Genomic DNA, 27237 nt, shown 5'->3' on the forward strand with positions numbered 1-27237 from the left:
CCTTTTCTTCTACAAGTGTTGATCCCAAGGGCACCCTAATTAATATCCTGAACATTAAACTGTCCCAATGCTTTCCAGAAACACAACAGTTGACAGAAACTTCTCTGTGCTTCAGTGTCCTCATCTGGGAAAATAACAGTACCTACTTCTGGCACTGTTGTGAGCAATGCCAGGCATATAGTAAGCACTCAATGCCAGGCATGTAGTAAGTACTTCTACCCCTGTGCCTCTGGCACCAGGTAGATTGGATGAGCGGTCAAAAGAAACACTATTTGTCTTAGCTGACATTACTCTACCACCCCAGATTTTGTTCAGCTACAAGCCTGCTTTTAAGGAGGCCTAGACTCACTCTGGGCAAAGGGAGGACACTCAGCTGTGTAATTTGGAGTACACCTTAACCTGTATAGCTCTCAGCAGGTCCCCGTAAAGTATAGGAGAAGTGGTCATTGCTTTGCATCTTTGGCACACTGGAGGTCAGATCTGTCAATTCAGTTGCAGCACAACTAGCCAGGTCAGCTGTTTCCCAGGGAACACCTCTGAATGGGAAGGGAACAATCAAGTGTTGAGTACCTATACCTGCCAGCCACTGGGTGGGGTGCTACCATCTCATTTAATTTTTCTGGTTCAGCTATCTGTTGTGAAACAAACCACCCAAAAACTTAGTGGCTTAAAACAGCCACCATTTGTTTGCTCGTGATTCTGCAATTTGAGCAGGACTTGCTGGGAATGGCTTATTTCTATTCCATGTGGTGTTGCCTCAGACAGCTTGGCTGGGGCTGAAGGACCCAAGATGTGTGCTCTCTCATATCTGATACCTCAGCTGTGGTGGCTGAAACAGCTGTGGGCTGGCTGGGCCTCCCACCTCCCTTTGTAGTATTTTACTCTCCAGGGCCTTTCTTTCTCCATTGGGCCTCTCTCTCCAAGTAGAATAGTGAGACTTTTTTTTTAATGTGGCAGCAGTCTTCCCAGAGGGTGAAAACAAAAGCTGCAAGGCCTTTTGTGGCATAAGACCAGATGTCATACAGCAAAACTGCTGCTGTACTCTATTGGTCGAAGCAAGTCACAGAGCCAGCCCAGATTTAAGGAGTGGGGAAAAGAGACTCCGCCTCTTGATGGGAGGAGCTGCATGTATGCCAGAGATGGGGGCAATTCTTGGTCGTTTTTGCAGACAACCTACCACATCATCCAACAGAAACCTTACAAGGAAGGCATTATGCGTGTCCATTTTTACAGATGATAAAACTGAGGCTCAAAAAGGGTAAAATAGTTGCCTAACAAAGCACTAGGAAGGGGCAGAGCCAGGAGGCAAAGCTAGGTCTGTCTGCCTTTAAAGCCTGTGTTTCTTCTGCCTAAGAGCAGTTCTTCAGATAAGTCTGAGACCTGGTTAGAGGAGACTAAAGAAAGGAAGAGAAGGAACAAAATAGAGTAAAAGACGAAGACGAGGCAGGTGAAGGAGAGAGAGATGAAGGAGGAGGAGGAGAGTAAGGGAAGTTATTTGTTATATTGGTAAGATGCTGTAAAGCACCTTCTTCAACATTCTCATTTAATGCTCACATTAATAGCCCTGTACTGTTAGTAGTATTACATTTTATAAATGAGACCCAGGGAGGGGAACTGACTTACCCAAGGTCATTTAGCGGGTTAAGAGCAAAGCCACAACTAGAACCCAGGCCTTCCAATCTGGGAATAACCCGGTTTGGGGCTCTCTTTACACGTTTGACACAGTGGGGATGATTGTATACCTGCTTTGTGACAGATGGGTCACTTTTACACTGAGGATAGGTGCTCACTCCACAGGGGAAGGCCAGGCAATTTTAGCAATTCTGCTCTTAAGTCCAGTTCCCTGTTACTATTATGCCCCCAGCTTTCCCATAGCGATTATCAGCATCTTTGCAATGATCAACATCTCCCAAGGTGAACTCTGGGAAGGCTGTTAACTCAGGGCCAGGTGCCCTTAGGTTAGGTACTTAACCTCTCTGGGGCTCCAATATCTCATATGTGAGGTAGGAATAGTAGTAGTCCTCTCCTCATGGCATTGTTGTGAAGATTAAATGAGCTAATAATATATGTAAAGTGCCTAGAACAACACTTGAGAAGCATTCTGTAAATGATAGCTATGAGGAAGAAAATGATAATGATTATGACTGGCTTCCTGAGAGGCCAAAGATGATGATGAGGAGGAGGAGGAGGAGGGGGAGGAGGAGGAGGAGAAGGAGGAAGAGAAAGGGAAGGGAAGGGGAGGAGAAGGGTGGGGGAGAAAAGGGAAGAGGAGGCAGGGTACAATAGGGAAGGGATTGCCCCCATGTAAGGCCTCCCTCAGAGGGAGAGTTGATAGCTAAGAGTCATGGTTCCTTTCCTGGAGCTTGATGAGATTCCGAGGCTCTGCTGCCACTTGCCACTGAGTCTGTTTCATAGCTATAAAAAGACACGGGCCCCTCATGGTAACTAGGCAGAAGCCCCTCTTTTCACCACATTCTTTTCTGCTATGGCTGAGGAAAGACCATCCCTAAACAAGAATCCCCCATAAGTGGTCTAGGCTCATGTGCACTTCAGTGGTTTCTGTACTGTGCAGTACAGGGAAATGACACTGACCCAGGAATGAGTCGTTCCTGGGTTCAAATCCCCAATCCTTTATTTATTAGCAGTGCATTCTTGAGGAAGTTATCAAACTTTTCCAACCTCCAGTTTCCTCATCTGTAAACTGGAGATAATACCTACTGTGTGGGGTTGCAGTGAAAGATTTAAAAACAAAGAAGGTGAGGGTGACCATTCACTGGATGTCCAGAATTTAGTGGGCGCTGTGGGAGGCAGCATAGTGTAGTGGCTAAGAGCGTGGATACCAAAGCCAGAGAGTCTGGATTCAACTCTCAGCAATGCCATTTGCTGACCGTGTGACCTTCAGGGAGCTCATTAACTTCTTGAAACCTCATCTGTACAATGGGGTTAATAACAGAATTTACCTCATTGGATTGTTACTAGGATTAAATGAGATAAGATTTATGAGTTGCACATAGAAAGCATTATCTGAGTGTTTCATAAAGTAAACAAATCAAATCTTCCTACCAACACTCAGTGTCATCAACTTAGAGATGAGAAAATTTAAGCTGGTAGAAGTCAACTGACTTCAAATTTGGGTCTATCTGACTCCACTAAACCTCAAAAATGCTTGGAAGAGTGTAGTGATGTCTACAATTTATTTTGAAATGCATCAAAACTTAGGTGGATTGGTGGATGGATAGAAGAATAGACATGTGATAAAAGAAGTCCAGTAAAATGCTAATTGTAGGATCTAGGTGCGGGCATATGGGTGCTACCTGTAAAATTTGCTGTATATGTAATTTTTTTTCATAATAAAATATCGGGGCCATAATACATCTACCTGATAATGTTATTTCTCTGCCTAGAAGCCTTGGTTTGTTCCCCAGCACTCCCACTTTCTAATTTGACCTCTTGTATAATCAGCATAGCTCTCACTGACCACCCACCCCCGCCCCCACCATGTGGAATTGGCAGAGCACCGAGCACCGGGTAGAACAGATGATAATGGAGAGAGAGGGAGAGACAGCTCTGCGTTCCTACTTAGGGTGACCAACTTGTCCCAGTTTGCCCAGGACTGCTCTGGTTTTAAAACTGAAAGTCCTACATCCTGGGAAATCCCTCAGTCCTAGGCCCAGCTGTACTGTGAGCCTTCTTTCTTTCTGGTAGTGTTAAGGGCAGCTGTCACCTGTTGTTTCTAATCCACGTCATAGCATGCTCAGGGGCTCTGGGCAGACAGTTTCAGATCTGGCCCTGACCCACTTACCCTGCCATCTGGGCAGATGCTGCCCCCTGCTGGTGATGGGGTGAACCTGTTACGGAACCTCCCACCACATTGCTGTGCACACCCAGTGCAGAGGCAGTCAATGCCTCCGCCGTTCTCCTCCACACATCACCTTAGTCCTAGCCGTCTGAGCTTGAAATTCCATAACCCTGACAACTCCAAGGGCCTGAGACACTGTCCGTGATCTCTGGGTCCTACTGCCAACCCTGACTCCAGACATTCTTCCACATCCTGACCAAGTAACCACATTGCCCACCAGGAGACCTCTGGGTTCCATCCAGAAAGCAGAGGGGATGCCTCCACAGCAGGAAGGTGGTTATATTCATCCAAAAGGAGCAAGGAACAGATGTCCATACATGGCAGCACCAGGAAAAAGTGAAGAGTCAGCATAGGGGGTCCCCAAGAATACAAATGGCTGTTTATGGGTTCCCAAGAGAAAAGTGCAGAGAAGTGCACTCCTTCTGCCTAATGCTACTCTGGCAGGGCACCATATCCCTTAAAAAACATGGATTGCCAGGACCCTTGATGGCTCTGCTTTTGGTCCGATGCCTTCTAATATATGTCCCTCTGTGACACATGCATTGGAGTGAAGACAGACCTGAAAGAGACACAGTATAATAGCTTCTCTTTATTGAGTGAGCATTTACTATGGTCTAGGCATTGAACTGTGTGCTTCACATAATGCTCACATTTAGCCTTCACAGAAGTCCTAAAAGATACGTGCGATTATTTATCCCCATTTTACAAAAATCGGAGGCACCAAGTGTGTTAGGTTTCTTGCCCAAGGTCGTGCAGTGAGTCGCAGAGCTGGGACTCAAACCTAAGAAATCAGGCACCAAAACTCAAGTGCATAACCAGTCTCCCAAAGAGATCCGCAATCTGATTTTCAATGGAAGTGCTCCTGGACACAATCACCATGAACTTCATAACTGACGTGAGTGTCCTCCTAAAGCCACAGCAGGACTGGGCGATGATACATTGGAAAGTATTGTTCAGTGCCCTCTCCACCTCTGTCTTTCTAGCCTATCATCCACAACCCAGGAATAATCAGAGCCTAGCAAGAGAGTACCTCAGCTGTTACACTTCTTACTGACACTAAGCTTAGATTCACTGCTGCTGAATCTATGGGTATAACTGGCTGCTGTTCTCCATTCTACCCCAATGGTGGCATTTACTTCTGCTACTACTCCACCCCTCAGTGCACCACCAGCAGCCCTCAGCCACTTGCATGAGCAGCATAGCTTCAAAAATTTCTATAGGACCCACTGGAGTTTACAGAGGAATAATGTGAAGCCAACACTCATCCCTGAGCACCAGAGAAGACAATCTCCATACAGAGGCCATCTTTATCACCCTTACCCCTGAAAAGATCTGGAAACAGTTACTAAGGAAACAAACCCCATGGCATTCTGTTTCCAGCTGTCAACGTCTATGAAGATTCACTTATCAGCTACTGCCGCTGCTCCACCTGCCCTGCCTGGAGCACATTCCCCATCTTCTAGCCCTGTGTCCAGCCCCAGCTAGTTGAGATGGGGAACTGGAGAGCAGAATGGAGGAAGTCTGAACTTCCACTAGCACCACAGTCAGCCCCAGTTTCTGGTGCAGTAAAGGGTTTGGGGCCAGGCGAAAGCTTGTGAAAAGCCACCTTCCATCTCAGGAACGCCCATGAACCCATTAGATTCCTTCACCAATAAAGTGAAGTCCAGGGCCAACCCTTACCAGGGAATAGCATGTATGTGTTGGAGATAGGGGTGCTCCATCTTTGCTCTGGCCATTTAAGCCAACTGGAGAAATGCACAAACTAGGTACCCCATGCCTCATAAATGCCACAAGGCTGTTTATGACAAGCCTCTGAGGCACCCCCTTGCATGTTCCTGGCCTGCATTTGCTCCAATTTCATCCTTTTGCAATGCACACTCTTGGCTCTTGACCTTGATTATACCATTGGTCCTCCTTGGGTCTTGGCGTTTGGGGTTGATTGAGCAGTGCTGGAACCTCAGCTCATCCACTGGCATGCTGTCTTGGGGCTTATGCTCTGGTTGTGGCCTCTCTGCATACAACTTTGACCTCAGTCGGTAAACTTTTTAGACTAGCTGGCCCAGTCCTGGCCCTGTCTTATGAGGAAAATGGTAATCAGACACTTGCTCCATTCCCCTTCCCCTGTCCTGCCTCCCATCATGCTAAGCACTGCCCAAGCCAAACAGTGGTACAGCTCTGGCTGGAATTGCCCAGTGTCTCTCAATGCTTCCCTTCCCCTCTCTGACTCTCTCTTTTGTGGCAATTAGTGACAGGGGGATAGATGCTGGTAGACATCCATATTGTTTCCTGTAGGCAACTCTAGAAGCCTTCTAAACTCCCTTTTTAGTTTCCCCCAAAGCATTCTGCAGGATGGGTCATGATCAACCACAGCATGGAGAAGGTGTTGAGTGAGATGGGATGACCTAAGGCTATGCTGCAATGCCAGCTGATGGGTGACTACTGGAAGATTAATGAGGTTTCCTGATGTGTCTATTTAGTCCATCTTCTAAATGTTAATTTAGACACACTCCTTCTCTTCCTTAAGTTCAGGATTGGAGGAGGGAAGGAAGGAGAAAACCCAGTTTCAGTTTTGCCTCAGAGCCCAATAATATGATAGGTATTCAACCAGCCTACGGCTCTTAGCAGCCTCTACTCTGTTATGCAACCAGCTTGATCAACTTCGGTATGAAGAAACTCAGCAATTGTCCCTAGACAAGCAGAGGAGTAAACGGCAGCACACCTTAAAGCTTCAAAAATAAATTCAATAATCCCTGTGTGATCCCATTAAAATCCCTTCAATAACTTGCCATACATTAGTTCCCATTCCTTACACAGCTGATCCCTTGTTAGATTTGAGCCTAGGAATTTAGAGCTGGAAAGGTACGTAGAGTCATTTAGTCCAACTCGTCCTTATGCTAACGGGTACATTAAGCCCAGAGAAAGGAAGGGACTGGCACAAGGTCACAAATCAGTCTACTGCGGAGGAAGAGCTAGAACCGAGGTCTCCTTCTGAGTTCCAGCCTATTCTAGGTTCCTGATGCCACCTTTGCCCTGATTCATCAAAGTAGCTAGATGTCCTTCTACTGGATACCCTCTTCTCTGAGGCATCCCTAAGTGACGTTGTCTTCAACGTGACCAAAGGTAGCCTCTGGCCATTGTTGCTGCATGGCAGTGAGCTGTGATGGAGGGGAAGGGGCATAAAGGAGCTCAGTCCAATGGGACAAGCCAACTGTGTTTGGGGAAAAATCCAGCTCCATATACCATCTAGGAAGACTGAGGCTGAACCCCTTCCAGGGACAGGATGGTCTTTGCTGCCTGAGGCTCATCTCAAGAGAAGGCATTTGTTCCCTCCAGTTACAGATCAAAGCTTGTTGGACCTTCATCTCTGCTCCTTCTCAACTCCCAATTCCAAGATCTGTCCACATCCAAAATCTGTCCACATCCAAAAGGGATAACCTCATAACCTCTAAAATGTTATGACACCATGTCCCCTTTCTGCCCCTCACACCCCTACCATGTTTCCCAGTCTCCTTCCCCTTTCTGTCAGTTCCTTATGCCTACCTAATCTTGGACCCCACAGAGACCTCAGGCCTGGGATCCAACCTGCCTTTCTCCTCCAGCCTGGACCACCTGGTCCATTGCTTCAGCGTTTCATTTGCCAATACCTTCAGCTCTCCTTGTCCCCATCCTTCCTCCATCTTACCCGGAGAACCTCAAATCAAAGATCATTGCTGATGTTCTCCCGGGCAGCCAAGTGCTGCTGGGAACACCTCCCAGTCCTGGGTAGCTTGGCCCTGCTTAGCATTCATGGTCCCTAACCTCATCTGAGCCTTTAGCACCGTGCAGTTAGACCCTGATCACGATCCTTTCCTGTTCCTTCAGTGAAGAGGAGTGAGGGCTGCCACCCAGAGGCCACATGGGTGCTCAGAATTGCATGTGTTACGGCAGCATGGGTAGGGGAGAAGGGCAGTCTACAGTTAGACTGGTTCGAATTTGAATCTTGTATCTTCCACTTATTGGCTGTGTGATCTTGGGCAAGTCAATAATCTCTCTTAAGCCTCATTTTCCTCTCCCATAAAGTGTGGAAAATAGTGTGGTGGGGAATCCATCTAAGGGCTTAGAAGAATACTTAGCAGGTGGTAGGTACTCAATAAATGGTGGCTGTTATTCCCTAGTGACCTGGGTAGCAATACATCTTAATTCCAAGTCTTATTGCTTAGTACAAAGAAGGTGCTGACCAAGTTGTTACTCTGATGGGGACTGGATCAGGGTCTGTGATGGGCCTGAGCCTGCAGGTGGACACATGAGGGGCTTAGTTTGGGAAGAAGACATGGGTGGGGGACCCAAGGATGTAGAGGCTGGGGTCAGACAGATCTGAAATCTTTGTGACCTGGAGTAAGTCACTTTACCTTTCTGAGCCTCAGTTTGCTCATGTGTAAAATGGGGGTAATAGTTATTGCTCAGAACACCTCCCAGGACTTTGGGGAGGATCAAATAGCATAATGGATGATAAAGTGATTTTACGAATTATAACAAACAAACTCTCCTCATGTTAGTTGCACACACGCATGCGTGTGTGTGTGTGTGTGCGCACGCGCGCGCGTGTTTGTGAGCGTATTCTCTCACAAGGGCTATCTATGTTCTTGAACCCTGACTCAGAAGGTGGCAAGAAGCAACATTGGGGTGGCCACCCTAGGATGTCACTCTGAGGAAGAGCTTCCCCAGAAGAACAAACCGCAAGGTTAGCCAGGGTCCAGTTAACTTGACTCTTCTTTTTTCCATTCTGGCAGCAGTTTAGGGTGAAAGACTTGAAATCTTTTTCTAAGATTGAGGCTACCCTATGAGCTAAATGTTGAATCATCTAAAAAACTGATTATGTGAGCTCTGCCTCAATGACCTTTTGAGGATCCATCTAGCCCCAGGATCTGGTGGTATTATGAATTTCAAATCAGAATTATAGTCTCATCTCTGCCACTAACTTCCTGTGTGATCTTGTGTGTGTCCCATCTTCTCTCTGGGCTTCAATATTCCTAGGAGTCAGACAAGATCGGTGGTTTCCGAATGCTGATCCATGGACTGGATGCCTCAGAATCACCTGGGAAAGGAAGACCACTCAATGCCTATGAAGTAGCTATGTTGATGAGTTGACATGAATCTGATCAAGTCTCTAGATGTAATTACCATATTACAGGATATACAAGGGACAGAGGAACATGTTGAATGACACCACGGGAATGCAATCAACTAAATTCAGAATGTAGGAGATTCTGTAGGACAAATGTGGTTTCACCAAGAAATAAATGGAGAGAGAGAAAAGAGGGTAAGAGAATGAATTAGTTTTCAATGTGATGTTTTAACAAATTACCACAAACTTGGTGGGTTAAAACAACACAAACTTATTATCTTACAGTTCTGTAAGTCAAAGGTCCAACACGGGTATCACTGGGACAAAACCAAAGTGTTGACAGAGCTCTTTTCCTTTCTGGAGGCTCTAGGGTATAATCCATTTCCTTGTGCTTTCCAGCTTCTAGAGACTGCCCACATTTCTTGGCTCATGGCCGCCTTCCTCCATCATCAAAGCCAGCAATGTTGAATCTCTCTGACATTCTTCTGTACTCGCATCTCCCTCTGATTCTTCTCTCCTGTCTACCTCTTCCACTTTTCAGGGCCCTTGTGATTACACTGGATCCACCCAGATAATACGGGATAATCGCCTTATTGTAAGATCAGCTAATTAGCAAACTTAATTCTACCTGCAACCTTAATTTCCCTTTGTCATGTAACCTAATGCATTCATTACTTTCAGCATTTAGGATGTGGACATGTTGGGGGGGGCATTAATCTGCCTATCACTGATAATTTGTAAGTTAAAAGAGAATTAAGATATGAATCAACAGAATGCAATTTCTAGATCTTGGATTGGATCCCAATTCAAACAAACTAACTGTAAAGTATAAGAAAAGTCAGGGAAATTTGAGCACTGATGGACTATTTGATGACATTAGGAATTGTGAAGTCTTTAAGCTGTGATAATGATACAGCAGTAATATTGGGAGGAAAAAAATGGGTCCTTATCTTTTAGAAATACATACTGAAGTATTTTAGGATGAAATGAAATGATGTTTGGGATTTGCTACAGACTACTCCAATAAGGAGGTGAGAGAGTAAAGAGGGATATAGAGTGGCCATGTGCAGACAAATGTTAAAACTGGGAGGTGGGTGCTTGAGGTTTGATCACACTATGCTCTGTTTGTGTATACGCTTGAAATTTTTCATTATAAAATAATCTGGGGAAAAAAATGGGCCACAAATTAATAGTAACATTTTTTTTTCTAGCTCTACCCAGACTCCCTCAGTGGGAAGTCAAGGACATTGAAACGCCTCCTAAGGAAACCTGGGAATCCTCAGGAGGTTCTCATGTATTCTGCTAATATATTCCTTCTGATTACTACCTGGTGTCAGTCATTTCACTTCATTTTCCTTTTGCTCCCTGGTGTGATGCCCCCTTTCTCTGCTTGATTCCTGAGCCACTTGGTCTGTTTTATGAGGAAAAGCAGACTCTACTTTAACTAGTTCCATGTAACACAGGCAAAGTTGCCAGTGAAATCTCTAAGTCCTACTTTCATGAGACTTAGGAATGGGTTCTCAGAGACCGGGCAAATGTTAGTGGCAGACCCTATACTGTACTCAGAATCTTTCCACTGAACACTGAGCCATTATTCTTGACTCTCCCACCCTTTAGGGTAACTGTTTCCCCAGAAGGCTCCTTGGTTTCATATGCAAACATACTCCTGTGGAGTTGAAGGGGCCATCCTATTGGCATTTCAGTTCTATCTGACTTCTGAAGTGAACACAGTTGGAATCTCTGTTATACTCCAAACCATCATTCTAACTAGGCATTAATAGATCCACATTACTGATGAAGGAACTAAAGCTCAGAGGTTAAGTAATTTGCCTAAAGTCACAATATTAGTGCCGTCCGGAGGAAGCGAGACTATGCTTGCTCGGGCAGTAGGAGGAAACAGAATGGGACCGATGCGCAGGCAGACTCCTGCCCGGCCGCAGGTGCCCCTGGATGAGGCCACCCCATGCACCCTGAGCAGGGGAGAGCAGCCAAGATGGCAGAGTAGAAAGACCCTAAGCTCACCTCCTATCATGAGCACACCAAAATCACAACAATCTGCAGAACAGCCATCGTTGGAAAAGACTGAAACCTACCAGGAAAGATCGTCCACAACTAAAGACATAAAGATGGAACCACAACGAGACTAGTAGGAGGGGAAGACTCATGATATAAGCAAATCCCATACCCTCAAGGGTGGGTGACCCACAAACTAGAGAATAATTACATTACAGAGGTTCTCCCACAGGAGTGAGAGTTCTGAGCCCCATGTCAGGCCCCCCCATCCCAGGTGTCCGGCACCAGGAAGAGGAGCCCCCGGAGCATTTGGCTTTGAAGGCCACCAGGGCTTGATTGCAGGAGCTCCACAGGACTGGGGGAAATAGAGACTTCACTCTTAAAGGGCACACACAAATTCTCATGTGCACTGGGACCAAGAGCAAAAGCAGTACTTTGATAGGACCCCAAACCAGACCTAACTGCTGGTTTTGGAGGGCCTCCTGGGGAGGCAGGGGGTGGCTGTGGCCCACCCTGGGGACACAGACACTGGTGGCAGGTATATCGGAGAGCATTCATGTGTGTGAACTCTCCTAGAGGCTGACATTTTGGCACCAAGACCTGGCTCCATCCAACAGCCTGAAGGCTCCAGTGCTGGGATGCCTCAGGCCAAGCAGCCAACCGGGTGGGGACACAGCCCCACCCATCAGCAGACAGGCTGCCTAAAGACTTCCTGATCCCACAGCCACCTCTAGACATACCCCTAGACACAGCCCCTGCCCACCAGAGGACCAAGACCCAGCTCCACCCACCAGGGGCAGGGACCAGCCCCTCCCACCAGGAAGCCTACACAAACCTCTAGACCAGCCTCACCCAGCAGGAGGCAGACACAAGCAGCAAGAAAACTACTGTCTCACAGCCTGCAGATCAAGTCTGCAAACACAGGCCAGACACTACCCTGGGACCAGCTGGCCCCTGGCCCTTGGGGGGATGAGAGGGGAGCGCACTGCAGGGACAGATAGGATGTCTCCTACAGAGGGCCACTTCTCCAAGATCGAGAAATGTAACCAAACTACCACATACATAAAAATACAAGTATCAATTTAGGCAAAATGAGGTGACAGAGGAAAATGTTTCAGACGAAGGAACAAGATAAAACCCCAGAAGAAGAACTAGGTGAGGTGGAGACAGGCAATCTACTCGGGAAAGGGTTCAGAGTACTGATTGTAAAGACGATCAAAGAACTTGGGAGGAGAATGAATGCACAGAGTGAGAAACTGGACGTTTTTAACAAATAATTAGGAAATACAAAGAAAAATCAAACAGAATTAAAGAATGCAATAACTGAAATGAAAAATACACTAGAAGAAATCAATCGTAGACTAAGTGAGGCAGAAGGACGGATCAGTGAGCTGGAAGACAGAGTAGTGGAAATCACTGCTGCCAAACAGAAACAAGAAAAAAGAATGAAAAGAATGAGAACAGTTTAAGAGACCACAGGGACGACACCAAGGGCACTAATATTCGCATTATAGGGGTCCCAGCAGGAGAAGAGAGAGAGAAAGGCCCGGAGAAAGTATTTGAAGGGATAATAGCTGAAAACCGTTTTAACCTGGGGAAAGAAACGGTCACCCAAGTCCAGGAAGCACAGACAGTCCCATACAGGATTAACCCACAGAGAAATAAACCACAACACATTGTAATCAAAATGACAAAAAATAAAGACAAAGAGAGAGTATTAAAAGCAATGAGGGAAAAGCAACAAATAACATAAAAGGGAACTCCCATAAGGCTATCAGCTGATTTTTCCCCAGAAACTCTGCAGGCCAGAAAGGAGTGGCACAATATATTTTAAATGATGAAAGAGAAAATCCTACAACCAAGAATACTCTACCCAGCAAGGCTCTCATTCAGATTTGATGGAGAGAGGGGAGAGAGGCAGGCCTGGAGAGAGCATGGAAGATCCACGCCATTCCCACATACCTTGTCTTATGCATCTCATCTATATGGCTGTTCCTGAGTTATATCCTTTTATAACACACTGATGATCTATATCAGAAAGATTCTGTTCCATTATCTCCAGTTGTCTATGGATTCTGTTGAGAAGGCAGCCATCTTTTAAACTGTCGTTCCTGGGGAGCTTTGGAAAGATTCTCCATTTTCTCTGGTCCTCCATGGAGTCTGCTGAAAAAGCAGCAGCCATCTTTTAAATCGTTGTTCTGGGATAGGTTCTCTGGGGGCAAGGACACTGGTGGCAGAGGCTCCAGAGAATATTGATCAGCGTGAGCTCTCCCAGAGGTCCCCATCTTGGCACCAAGACCCGATCCCACCCAACAGCCTACAGGCTCCAGAGCTGGAATGCCTCAGACCAAACAACCAGCAAGACAGGAATGCAGCCCCACCCATCAGCAGACAGGCTGCCTAAAGTTGTACTGAGCTCACAGCTACCTCAAAACACACCCCTTGACACGGCCCTGCCCATCAGAGGGACAAGACCCAGCTCCACCCACCAGAGGGCAGGCACCAGTCCCTGCCACCAGGAAGCCTGCACAAGCCCTTGCAACAACTTCATGCACCAGGGGTGGACACAAGAAGCAAGAGGAACTATGATCCTGCAGCTTGTGGAAAGGAGACCACAAACACAGAAAGTTAGACAAAATGAGATGACAGAGAAATATGTCACAAACGAAGGAACAAGATAAAAACCCTCAAGAACAACTAAATGAAGAGGAGATAGGCAATCTACCTGAAAATGAATTCAGTGTAATGATAGTAAAGATGATCCAAAATCTCGGGAAAAGAACGGAGACACAGATTGAGAAGATACAGGAAATGTTTAACAAGGAGCTAGAAGATTTAAAGAACAAACAAACAGAAATGAGCAATACAATAACTGGCATGAAAAATACACTAGAAGGAATCAAGAGCAGAATAACTGAGATAGAAAAACGAAAAAGTGAGGTGGAAGACAGAGAGGTGGAAATCATTGCCACAGAATAGAATAAAGAAAAAAGAATGAAAATAAATGAGGACAGTCTCAGAGACCTCTGGGACAACATTAAACACACCAGCATTCACATTATAGGGTCCCAGAAGGAGAAGAGAAAGAGAAAGGGCCTGAGAAAATATTTGAAGATATTATAGCCAAAAACATCCCTAACATGAGAAAGGAAACACTCACTCGAGTGCAGGAAGCACAGAGTCCCATACGGGACGAACCCAAGGAGGAACACGCCGAGACACATATTAATCAAACCGACAAAAATTAAAGACAAAGAAAAAAATATTAAAAGCAACCAAGGAAAAGCAACAAATAACATACAAGGAAATCCCCATAAGGTTTTCAGCTGATTTTTTTAGCAAAACTCTGCCAGTCAGAAGGGAAGAGTGGCATGATGTATTTAAAGTGATGAAAGGGAGGAACCTACAACCAAGAATACTCTATCCAGCTAGGCTCTCATTCAGATTCAACAGAGAAATCAAAAGCTTCACAGACAAGCAAAATCTAAGAGAATTCAGCACCACCTAACCATCTTTACAACAAATGCTAAAGGAACTTCTCTAGGCGGGAAAGAGACCAGCAACTTAAAACAACATCGTACCTATACACACTGCTATATCGAAACCTCATGGGAACAGCAAACCCCAAAACTACAATAGACACACACACACACAAAAGAAAAAGCAACCCAAACACAACACCAGAGATAGTCATCAAATCACAAGAGAAGAGAACAAAAGAGGAAGGGAAGAAAAAAGACCTACAAAAAAAATCCAAAACAATTAAGAAAATGTCAATAGGAGCATGCATAATGATAAGTACTTTAAGGTAAATGGATTAAATGCTCCAACCAAAAGACATAGACTGGCTGAATGGATACGAAAACAAGACCCGTGTGTATGCTGTCTACAAGAGACTCACCTCAGATCTAGGGGCATGTACAGACTGAAAATGAGGGGATGGAAAGAAGTATTCCATGCAAATGGAAATCAAAAGAAAGCTGGAGTAACAATACTCATATCAGAGGAAATAGACATTAAAATAAAGACTGTTGCAAGAGACAAGGAAGGACACTATATAATGATCAAGGGATCAATCCAAGAAGAAGATATAACAATTGTAAATATACATGCACCCAACATAGGAGCAGCTCAATATATAAGCCAAATGCTAACAGCCATAAAAGGGGAAACTGACAGTAACACAATGATAGTGTGGGACTTTAACACCCCATTTACACCAGTGGACAGATCAGCCAGACAGAAAATCAATAAGGAGTTCATTGCAGCATATGGAAGCAACCTAAATGTCCATCGACAGAGGAATGGATAATGATGATATGGTACATGTACACAAAGGAAAACTACTCTGCCTTAAGAAAAGAATGAAATAATGCCTTTGCATCAACACAGATGGACCTACAGATTGTCATATTGGGTGAAGTAAGTCAGACAGAGAAGGACAAAAATATGATATTGCTTACATGTGAAATTTTGACAAATGGTGTAAATGTACTTATTTACCAAACAGAAGTAGGCTTACATGTGTGAAAAAAAACAATATTTTGCTTAAAAATGGGGAAAGCAGGGAAGGGATAAATTGGGAGATTGGAATTGACATATACACACTACTATATATGAAAAAGATAAGTAATCAAGAGCTACCACATTGCACAGGGAATTCTACTCAATACTCTGTAATGACCTATATGGGAAAAGAATCTAAATAGGAGTGAATATATGTATATGTATAACTGAATAACTTTGCTCTATGTCTGAAACTAAATCAACATTGAATAAAAATTTTAAAAAAAGAAAATCAATAAGGAAACCCAGGCCTTAAATGGCACATTAGACCAGATGGACTTAATTGATATTTATAGGTGTTCCAGCCAAAAACAGCAGAATACATTTTCTTCTCTAGTGCACATGGTACATTCTCCAGGACAGATCACCTATATGGCCACAATTCAAACCTCAGTAAATTTAAGAATATTAAAATCATATCAAGCTTCTTTTTCAACCACAACACCATGAGATTAGAAATAAATTACAGGAAAAAATTTAAAAAACAGAAACACGTGGAGACTAAATGATATGTTACTAAGAAGCCAATGGATCACTAAAGAAATAAAAGAATAAATCAAAAAATACCTAGAGACAAATGGCAATGAAAGCATCATGATCTGAAACCTATGGGATGCAGCAAAAGCAGTCTAACAGGGAAGCTTATAGCAATACAATCTTACCTGAGGAAACAAGTAAAATCTCAAATAAACAACCTAACATTACATCTAAAGCAACTAGAGAAAGAAGAATGAACAAAACCTAGTTAGTAGAAGGAAAGAAACCATAAAGATCAGAGCAGAAATAAATGAAATAGAGATGAAGAAAACAGTAGCAAAGAAACTAAAAGCTGATTGCCACGTGCTGTAACTACTTAACCCACATGCTCTGGAACCCATGCGCCACAACTAGAGAGCCTGCAAACTGCAAGTACTTAGCCCGCTCACTCTGGAGCCCACATACCACAAGTAGAGAACCTGTGTGCCACACCTACTGAGCCCACGTGCTCTGGAGCCCGCGTGCAAGAACTAGAAAAAGCCTGTTCACCACAACTAGAGAGAAGCCTGCATGCCACAATGAAAGATCCCATGTGCCACAACTAAGAGCTGACAGAGCCAAAAAATATATATATATTTAAATTAAAAAAAAAAACGAAAACAAGCAAAAGTCCGGGACCAGATGGCTTCACAGGTAAATTCTACCAAACATTTAAAGAAGAGTTAACACCTACCCTTCTGAAACTCTTCCAGAAAAAATTGAAGGGGAAGGAAAACTCCCAAACTCACTCTATGAGGCCACCATCACCCTGATACCAAAACCAGACAGCGATACCACAAAAAAAGAAAATTACAGGCCAATATTACTGATGAACATAGACCAAAAATCCTCAACAAAATACTATCAATCTGAATTCAACAATACATTAAAAGGATCATACACCATGATCAAGGATCTATCCCAGGGATGCAAGGATTTTTCAGTATCTGCAAATCAATCAGTGCAGTATACCACATCAACAAATTGAAGAATAAAAACCATATGATCATCTCAATAGATGCAGAGAAAGCTTTTGACAAAATTTAACAGCCATTTATGATTAAAAAAAACTCTCCAGAAGGTGGGCATAGAGGGAACCTACCTCAACATCATAAAGGCCATATACAACAAACATACTGCTAACATCATATTCAATGGTGAAAAGCTAAAAGCACTTCCTCTAAAATCAGGAACAAGACAAGGATGTCTGCTTTCACCATTAATATTCAATATAGATTTGGAAGTCCTAGCCAAAACAATCACAGAAGAAAAAGAAATAAAATACATCAAAACTGGAAAAGAAGTAAAACAGTCACTGTATGCAGATGACATGATACTCTACATAGAAAATCCTAAAGATGCTACCAGAAACTACTGGAGCCAATGAATTTGGTAAAGTTACAGATACAAAATTAATACACAGAAAACCATTTACATTCCTGTACACTAACAATGAGAGATCAGAAAGGGAAACTGAGGAAACAAGCCCATTTAACCTTGCATCAGAAAGAATAAAATACCTAGGAATAAGCCTACCTAAGGAGGCAAAAGACCTCTACGCAGAAATCTATAAGATACTGATGAAAGAAATCAAAGATGGCACAACCAGATGGAAAGATATACAATTTTCTTGGATTGGAAGAATCAATATTGTGAAAATGACTATACTACCCAAAGCAATCTACAGATTCAATGCAATCCCTATAAATTACCAGCGGCACAGAACTAGAGCAAAAAATCTTTAAATTGGTATGGAGACAAAAAAGACCCCAAATAGCCAAAACAATATTGAGAAACAAAAACGGAGCTAGAGGAATCAGGCTCCTTGACTTCAGACTATACTACAAAACTATAGTCAGCAAGAGAGCCTGGTACTGGCACAAAAATATAAATATTGCTCAATGGAACAAATAGACAGTCCAGAAATAAACCCATACACTTATGGTCAATTAATCTATGACAAAGAGGCAAGACTATACAATGGTGGAAAGACAGTCTCTTCAACAAATGGTGCTAGGAAAACTGGAGAGCTAAATGTAAAAAAATAAAATTAGGACATTCTTTAACACTATGCACAAAAATAAACTCAAAATGGACTAAAGACCTCAATGTGATACTGGACACTATAAAACTCTTAGAGGAAAACTTAGGCAGAACACTCTCTGACATAAATCACAGCAATAACTTTTTTGATCCATCTCCCAGAGTAATGGAAATAAAAACAAAAATAAACAGATGGGACCTAATGAAGCTCAAAAGCTTTTGCACAGCAAAGGATACCATAAACAAAATTAAAAGACAACCCACAGAATGGGAGAAAATATCAATATTTGCAAATGATGTGACTAACAAAGTATTAGTTTCCAAAATTTATGAACAGATCATGCACCTTAATATCATCAAAACAAAAAACCCAATCAAAAAATGGGCAGAAGACCTAAATAGACATTTCCCCAAAGAAGATATATAAATATCCAAGAGGCACGTGAAAAGATACTCAACATTGCTAATTATTAGAGAAATGCAAATCAAAACTGCAATGAGATATCACCTCACATCAGTCATAATGGCTATCATCAAAAAATCCACAAATAATAAATGCTGGAGGGGGTGTGGAGAGAAGGGAATCCCCCTACACTGTTGGTGTGAATGTATATTGGTGCAGCCTCTATGGAAAGCAATATGAACATTCCTTAAGAAACTAAAAATACAGCTACCATATGATCCTGCAATCCCACTCCTAGGCATATACCTGGAGAAAAATATCTGAAAGGATACATGCACTCTAATGTTCATTTCAGTTCTGTTTACAATAGCCAGGACATGGAAGCAGGCTAAATGTCCATTGACAGAAGAATGGATAAAAAAGATGTGGTACATACATACAAAGGAATAATACTCAGCCACAAAAAAAGAATGAAATAATGCCATATGCAACAGCATGGATGGACCTAGAGATTGTCATACTGAGTGAAGTAAGTCAGACAGTGACAGAGAAATATTGTATGATATAGATTACATGAGAAATCTATTTTAAAAAATGATACAAATGAACATATTTACAAAACAGAACCAGATTTAGAGAATGAACTTATGGTTACCGGGGGGAATGTGGGGGGAAAGGATAGTTAGGAATTTGGGGATTGTCACGTACACACTGCTATATTTAAATGGATAACCAACAAGGAACTACTGTACAGTACAGGGAACTCTGATCAATATTTCATAACCACCTAATTGGGAAAAGAATTTGAAAAAGAAAGGTACATGTATTTGTATAACTGAATCATTTTGTTGTACAACTGAAACTAACACAACATTGTTAATCAACTATACTCCAATATAAAATAAAAAGTTAAAACAAAACCAAAAAAAAAGAAATACAAAAATTTCAAAAAATTAAAAAGATTGATTGCTCTAAGTAAAAACAAACAAACAAACAAAATACATTAGCCAGGACGTGGACCTAATGTCCATCGACAGAGGAATGAATAAAGAAGATGTGGTAAATATACACAATGGAATATTACTCAGCCATAAAAAAGAATGAAATAATACCATTTGCAACAACATGGATGGACCTAGAGATTGTCATACTGAGTGAAGTAAGTCTGACAGAGAAGGACAAATATCATATGATATTGCTTATATGTGGAATCTTGAAAAATGGTACAAATGAACTTCTTTACAAAACATAAATAGACTCACACATGTAGAAAACAAAGTTATGGTTACCAGGGGGAAGAGGGGGAGGGATAAATTGAGAGATTGGTATTGACATATACACAGTACTATATATAAAATAACTAATAAGGACCTACTGTATCCACAGGGAGCTCTACTCAATAATCTGTAATGACCTATATGGGAAAAGAATCAAAAAAGAGTTGATATATGTATATGTATAACTGATTCACTTCGCTGTACACATGAAACTAATACAACATTGTATATCAACTATACTCCAATTTTTAAAAAAAGATTTTATTGATAAATCAAAAGTTTACAGACAAGCAAAAGCTAAAAAAATTCAGCATCACCAAACCAGCTTTACAACAAATGCTGAAGGAACTTCTCTAGGTGGAAAAGAAACGGCCACAACTAGAAACAAGAAAATTACAAAATGGAAATGCTCACTGGTAAAGGTAAACCTACAACAAAGGTAGGAAATCATCTGTGTGCAAAGCTAGTAGGGAGGTTAAAAAACAAAATAGTAAAATCATTTGTATTCACAATAAGCAGTTAATGGATACACAAAACAGTTAGATGGAAAATATAAAATCAAACATAGTAATCGTGAGGGAAGAGAGTACAGTTGCAGGATATCTAAAATGCTTTTGAAATTAAGAGATCAGCAACTTAAAACAAGCACGTATAAATATAGACTCATACGAAAACCTCATGGTAACTGCAAAACAAAAATCTATAATAGATATATACAAAAAAATAAAAAGGAATTTAAACATAACACTAAAGATGGTCATCAAATCACAGAGAAGAGAAGGAGAAAGAAACAAAAAAAGCCTACAAAAACAAATCCAAAACATTAACAAAATGGCAATAGAAACATACATATTGATAATCACCTTAAATGTAAGTGGATTAAATGCTCCGACCAAAAGACATGGACTGGCTGAATGGATACAAAAACAAGACCTGTATATATGCTGCCTACAAGAGACTCAATTCAGATCTAGAGACACATACAGACTGAAAGTGAAGGGTTGGAAAAAGGCAAATGGAAATCAAAATAAAGCCAGAGTTGCAATTCTTATATCAGGCAAAATAGACTTTAAAATAAAGACAGAAGCTGAATGTCCCACAGTAAGAAAAAACTTTTACCTGACAACCAGCTACATATCCTCCTACACGCACCCACTCACCCACCCCACACACATGCACGCATATTTATGACTTGAAAGCAATGTTTTACCAAAAAAAAACACAACAGTTTAATGCACTTGTATATTTTCTATTCTATTCAAGAAACCTGGTTAAGTTCCACTAAATTGATTGCATGATCCTCTAAGAGACTGTAACCTGCTGTTTGAAAAAACACTGTCTTACTAGGGGTAATAGCAATGCAAAGGATTGCCATATGAGCTTGATGGAGACATGGCAAGCCTCAGTTTTCTCATCTGTGCACTGCGAATAGTAGTGCTACCTACCTTATATGGTTGTGGTAAGGATTGAATGAAAAGATATCTAGAACACTCAACACAGGGTCTGGCACATGCTAAGTGCTCAATAAATAGTCTCAGTGATCTGTTACACATTCTGCAGCAATAAGATGAATTGACTCAGTCCTGTTAGCAGGTGAACATTCAACATCAGGTGGTGGTTTGTAAACTGCTCTGAGAATCCCCAAATGGTTCCATTGAGTGTCCTCAAGTACAGCAATCAAGGTGATGGCTAAGAGGGTTGTACCCAAGGCTGTCAATCATTTCAGCCAAGTAATTCTGTTTTTTAATCATTGTTTTTGGTTCCACTTGATTGCATTTGAGTGGAAAAACTGTTTTTGAAAACTCTTGAGAAGGAATAAAAGTTGGTCTCTATCTGAGTGGCCGGGAAATCCTCAGAGGCTGGGCATCCTCGTGGTGAGCAAAATAGCTGTAGCTGTTGGCAAGTTGGAGAGTGGAGTGGAGGCAGGGGTAAAAATGCGTCATCTTCCTGAACGTATCCACCACAATCAAAATTATTTCCAGGTAGGGGAAAGGAGGTATTTAGATTGGTAGATTAAAATTTTGCAAGTATCAAAATACATGCCAGTAAGACTTTTGTCAGCATATTGGTAACCACAGGTAGGATTTTCCATCAAAGAAGTTAATCCTTTCCCCAGCAGTAGTTGCAGTTGGGTAGGGAAATAGACAACATTCAGAGGTTTTTAATTGACATAATAGGAGTGTCATCACTTAAACATTTGTCAGATCTCTGGAAGAGGCTGCAGGTGGATTTGAAAGGTTGTTATTAATATTGTCCATTCTGAGTGCTCACTGATTAAGACCAAACAACTGGATGAAAGTGAACAAGAGCCCATTAACCAGTTGTTTTTCAACTTCCCAAAGAAACAGCCAGAGTCTTGGTAACACTGAATGAGGGTGTGGCGTTTTTTGAAGTCTCCCTGTGTTAGTGGAGATCTTACAAATTAGAAAACAAAAGAGGTGGCTCTCTGGGTCTGGCCTCTTTATCAACATAGCCCCCGGTTTTGAGATAATAACCTGCTTTCCCACTTTTGTGTGTTGAGAGAGAAGGTGATGGGGAATGCATTACAATCTGTCTCCTAGGGTGGAGAGTGGTCTTTGCTATCTTCAATGATCAACACAGATAATTGTAACTGCTGATTAGTGATACTAATCACATAATGATTAATAAGAAAACAGAGGACTGAGAAGTAAGTTTGGGTCTCCACAGCTGGCAGAAGGACAGTTTACTTCAATTCTATAGGCAAAGATGGTACTAGAGGTTGAGGAGTTGGAGAGGAGGAGATAGAATGGAAAGAGTCCAAGGTTTATAAGACTCCAAAGAATTCTAACTCTTCCTCTTAGTAGCTGATCATCCTTGGGCAAGTTCATTCATTCAGTCTCTCATCCATTCAATAAATATTACATGGGCACCTACTAAGTGTCAGACACTGTGCTAAGAGTAGTTAGATAAACACTCCCACAATTTTATTACAGTTCAGTCTGTCAATCAACAGACATTGTCAAGTAACTACTTTGTGCCAAACTCTGTGCTTGTTGCTGACGATGGAACAGTAAACAAGACAAAGATTCAACGTATAAGGAGCTTAAATTCTAGTGAAGATGGACAGGCAAGGGAGGAGACACATGATAAACATGAAGCAAATAAATAAATAAGTAAGAAAACTAACACTTGTGTTAAGTAATGTTCTGAGGGAATAAATAGGATGACATATTAGAGAGTAACTGAAAAAGGGGTGGCTAGGGAAAGTTTATCAGCTGAGACCTAAAGAAAGGATAAGAGGAAGCCAACTACTCAGAGAAGCAGGAGAAGAGCATTTCAGGAAGAAGTAACAACTAGTAAAAAAGTCTTGAAATGAGAAGAGGGTTGGGCTATTAGAGAAACAAAAAGGAGGCCAGTGTGGCTGGATCACGGTGAAAAGGGGTAGGTGGGCAGAAGAGAGTGGTGCCAGAAGAGAGAGTGGAAATAGAGAAGGGATTCCTTCTTATCCTACTTCCTTGTCTGTAAATTAGAGATAATAACAATAGCTGGTTCATCTCTCTAACCCATGGGCCTAGTACAGAGCTTGACACAAAGTGGGCACTCAGTGAGTGTCAGCTTGGTGTATTTATTGCCTAATAGATAAGTCAAAGTGAGGACTGAAGGGAGAAACTTATTTAAAAGTGTCTCTAACATCTATGCCAAGCAATGCTGGGCATAGTGCGAAATACATGGGAAAAAAAACATAGGCAGAACACTCTATAACATAAATCACAGCAAGATCCTTTCTGACCCACCTCCTAGAGTAATGGAAATAAAAACAAAAATAAACAAATGGGACCTAATGAAACTTCAAAGCTTTTGCACAGCATAGGAAACCATAAACAAGACCAGAAGACAACCCTCAGAATGGGAGAAAATATTCGCAAATGAAGCAGCCGACAAAGGATTAATCTCCAAAATTTACAAGCAGCTCAATAACAAAAAAACAAACAACCCAATCCAAAAATGGGCAGAAGACCTAAATAGACATTTCTCCAAAGAAGATATACAGACTGCCAACAAACACATGAAAGAATGCTCAACATCATTAATCATTAGAGAAATGCAAATCAAAACTACAATGAGATATCATCTCACACCGGTCTGAATGGCCATCATCAAAAAATCTAGAAACAATAAATGCTGGAGAGGGTGTGGAGAAAAGGGAGCACTCCTGCACTGCTGGTGGGAATGTGAATTGGTACAGCCACTATGGAGAGCAGTATGGAGGTTCCTTAAGAAACTACAAATAGAACTACCATATGACCCAGCAATCCCACTATTGGGCATATACCCTGAGGAAACCAAAGTTCAAAAAGAGTCATGTACCAAAATGTTCATTGCAGCTCTATTTACAATAGCCCGGAGATGGAAACAACCTAAGTACCCGTCATCGGATGAATGGATAAAGAAGATGTGGCACATATATACAATGGAATATTACTCAGCCATAAAAAGAAACGAAATTGAGCTATTTGTAATGAGGTGGATAGACCTAGAGTCTGTCATACAGAGTGAAGTAAGTCAGAAAGAGAAAGACAAATACCGTATGCTAACACATATATATGGAATTTAAGAAAAAAAATGTCATGAAGAACCTAGGGGTAAGGCAGGAATAAAGACGCAGACCTCCTAGAGAACGGACTTGAGGTTATGGGGAGGGGGAAGGGTGAGCTGTGACAGGGCGAGAGAGAGTCATGGGCATATACACACTAACAAACGTAATAAGATAGATAGCTAGTGGGAAGCAGCCGCATGGCACAGGGATATTGGCTCGGTGCTTTGTGACAGCCTGGAGGGGTGGGATAGGGAGGGTGGGAGGGAGGGAAACACAAGAGGGAAGACATATGGGAACATATGTTTATGTATGACTGATTCACTTTGTTATAAAGCAGAAACTAACACACCATTGTGAAGTAATTATACCCCAATAAAGATGTTAAAAAAAAAAAAACACAGGGTCTCAGGGAAGTCAGCCTATGGACTCTCCAACGCTGGCTCTTAGAAGGAAAGTGAAGTGCTCTGGGATTGCTAAAAAACCAAAGTTTCTGGGACCAGACAGAGTTTCTGTTAGCACTCTTGGAGCCTGGAGCCTAGCCCAGTGACTGGGTCAGTGTCCATGTTAAGTGCTGGCCTATAAAAAAACCTCCAGTTGAAGAGTTTTGGGATTGGTGGCATGTGAGGCCCAGGAAGGTTTCTCAGACTCTATTTTTGCATCTGGCACGGTAAAAATGTCTGATCAGTATCTTTGGAGATGATGACCGCATATTAACAACTGGGCTTTCACTTTCCTTTTCAGCTCCAAATCTGATATGATTTTCCAATTCCCCAGTCTTGAAGCCTCAGATCCTAGAATCATAGAACCTCTGGGCAGAAAGAACTCCAAGGGTCACTTAATCCAACTTCCCAGCTAGATGTGATCACTCCCCTCTTAGATACTCATTATGTCTAAATTTCTTCTACATCCCTGATAAAGAACCAGAGTGGCAATGAATGAAGTGTTACTGTGTTTCAGACCCTTGGCTAGGCATTTTGCACACATTATATAATTTACTGTTAAAAAGACTTACACTTCACAAATATGGAAACTGAGTCTTAAAGAGGTGAAGGGATTTGCACAAAGCTATGCAGTCTGTAACTAAGCCAGTATTCACACTCAAGTTTTTCCATGATGTCACGCTGCCACTAGTTATCTAGTCTGTTTAGAATTTCTCCAGTGACAAGCAACACACACCTTCCAGAAGAATCTGATTCTATTTATGGACACCTCTGACAGTGGAAAGTTGAAATTGGTTCCCTATGTCTTCTACTCTTGTGACCTCACATAATGAGTGATCAGATTTTAGAGACTCAAAGATGAAGATCATATCCTTCAAAGGTTCATCATTGATCCTGGGTTTGAATCCTCTCTACAGTGTACTCTCTCTGAACCTGTTCCAGTGTCCTTCAGTCATTTTAGCTAGATTCTACCGTATGAGGTAGGTAGCATTACTATTCCCAGTGCACAGATGAGATAACTGAGGCTTGCCATGTCTCCATCAAGCTCATATGGCAATCCTTCGAATTGCTATTACCCCAGTAAGACAGTGTTTTTTCAAACAGCAGGTTACAATCTCTTAGAGGATCATACAATCATTTTAGTGGACCTTAACCAGGTTTTTTGAATAGAATAGAAAATATCAAGAGTGCATCAAAGTAGGTTTTTTTGGTAAAACTTTCAGTAGGGTTCAAGTCATAAATGTATGTGTGTGTGGGGGTTGTAGGTAGGTATGTAGCCAGTTGTCAGGTAAAAGGTTATTCTTACTGTAGGTCATTCAGCTTCTGTGTTAGGACTCCATCTGGTACACCAGAGACTGGGGCAAGAAATTATTGCACTGAGTGCTAAGCCCCAAGGAAGTTGTGGACACAGGTAAGGAGGAAATATGAAATCCAGCCCATATTCCACTTGCCAAGAGGTGCTCTCTTGCCCAGGGCTCTATTTTCCCCAAAGAGCAACCTTCTAATCTTTACAATTCTTCTAATCTTATTAATCTTCCAAAGGTGCCATGTGGGCTAGTGGCACCCCAGCTGACCTAAGATAGGGAACATGAGTAAATTGAAGAGGAGCTAAGTCTCTAGTCATTTCACCTCCCCGTCAGCTCCAGAACCTGGTCCAATGGGCAAGGTTTAGGCTTGAACTGCAAGTCTGGGTACTTGCTTCCCACCTCAGAAATGTCACTGGGATGTCATAAGAAGCCACCAGAGAGTAAATGCTCTCCTTCTTCCTACCATCTTGCATTCCTCCCTCCATTGTTTCTCACTCCTCAGTTCTGCCACAGAACTTGGCTCCTCTTCTCAGTCTAGCCCCTTCTATTTTTTTTTTTTTTTTTTTTTTTTTGCGGTATGTGGGCCTCTCACTGTTGTGGCCTCTCCCGCCACGGAGCACAAGCTCCGGACGCGCAGGCTCAGCGGCCATGGCTCACGGGCCTAGCCGCTCCGCGGCATGTGGGATCCTCCCAAACCAGGGCACGAGCCCGCGTCCCCCGCATCGGGAGGCGGACTCTCAACCACTGCGCCACCCGGGAAGCCCCTAGCCCCTTCTATTAATTCCCTTTCAGCTTTGGTACTGTTATTTATATTGCTAGACATAAAGTTTACCAATGTTATATTGGCCTTGGAGAGAACAAAAACTATGTACATGCAAACTATAAAATTTGACATTAAAAAAATCTCTTCAGTGTTCAGAAAAGCTTTATGAAAGAAGACAATGGTATTATTGCTTCTCCCTCATCCAGATTCTGTGTGTGAGTGTAAATGTGAGGGGGTTATTCTATGAGGTGGTGGTGCGGGGGAGAGAGATTTATTGTTTATGCTCCACCCTCTGAATTGTATGCATGTCATAGTAACAATCAAGCTGTGTTTCTCTGCAGACATTTTAACAGCTTTCTATGGATTTGTGGTTTTCTTGTTTCTATTT

Source organism: Lagenorhynchus albirostris, chromosome X (genome assembly GCF_949774975.1).
Source record: "Lagenorhynchus albirostris chromosome X, mLagAlb1.1, whole genome shotgun sequence".
Taxonomy (NCBI): Eukaryota; Metazoa; Chordata; class Mammalia; order Artiodactyla; family Delphinidae; genus Lagenorhynchus; species Lagenorhynchus albirostris.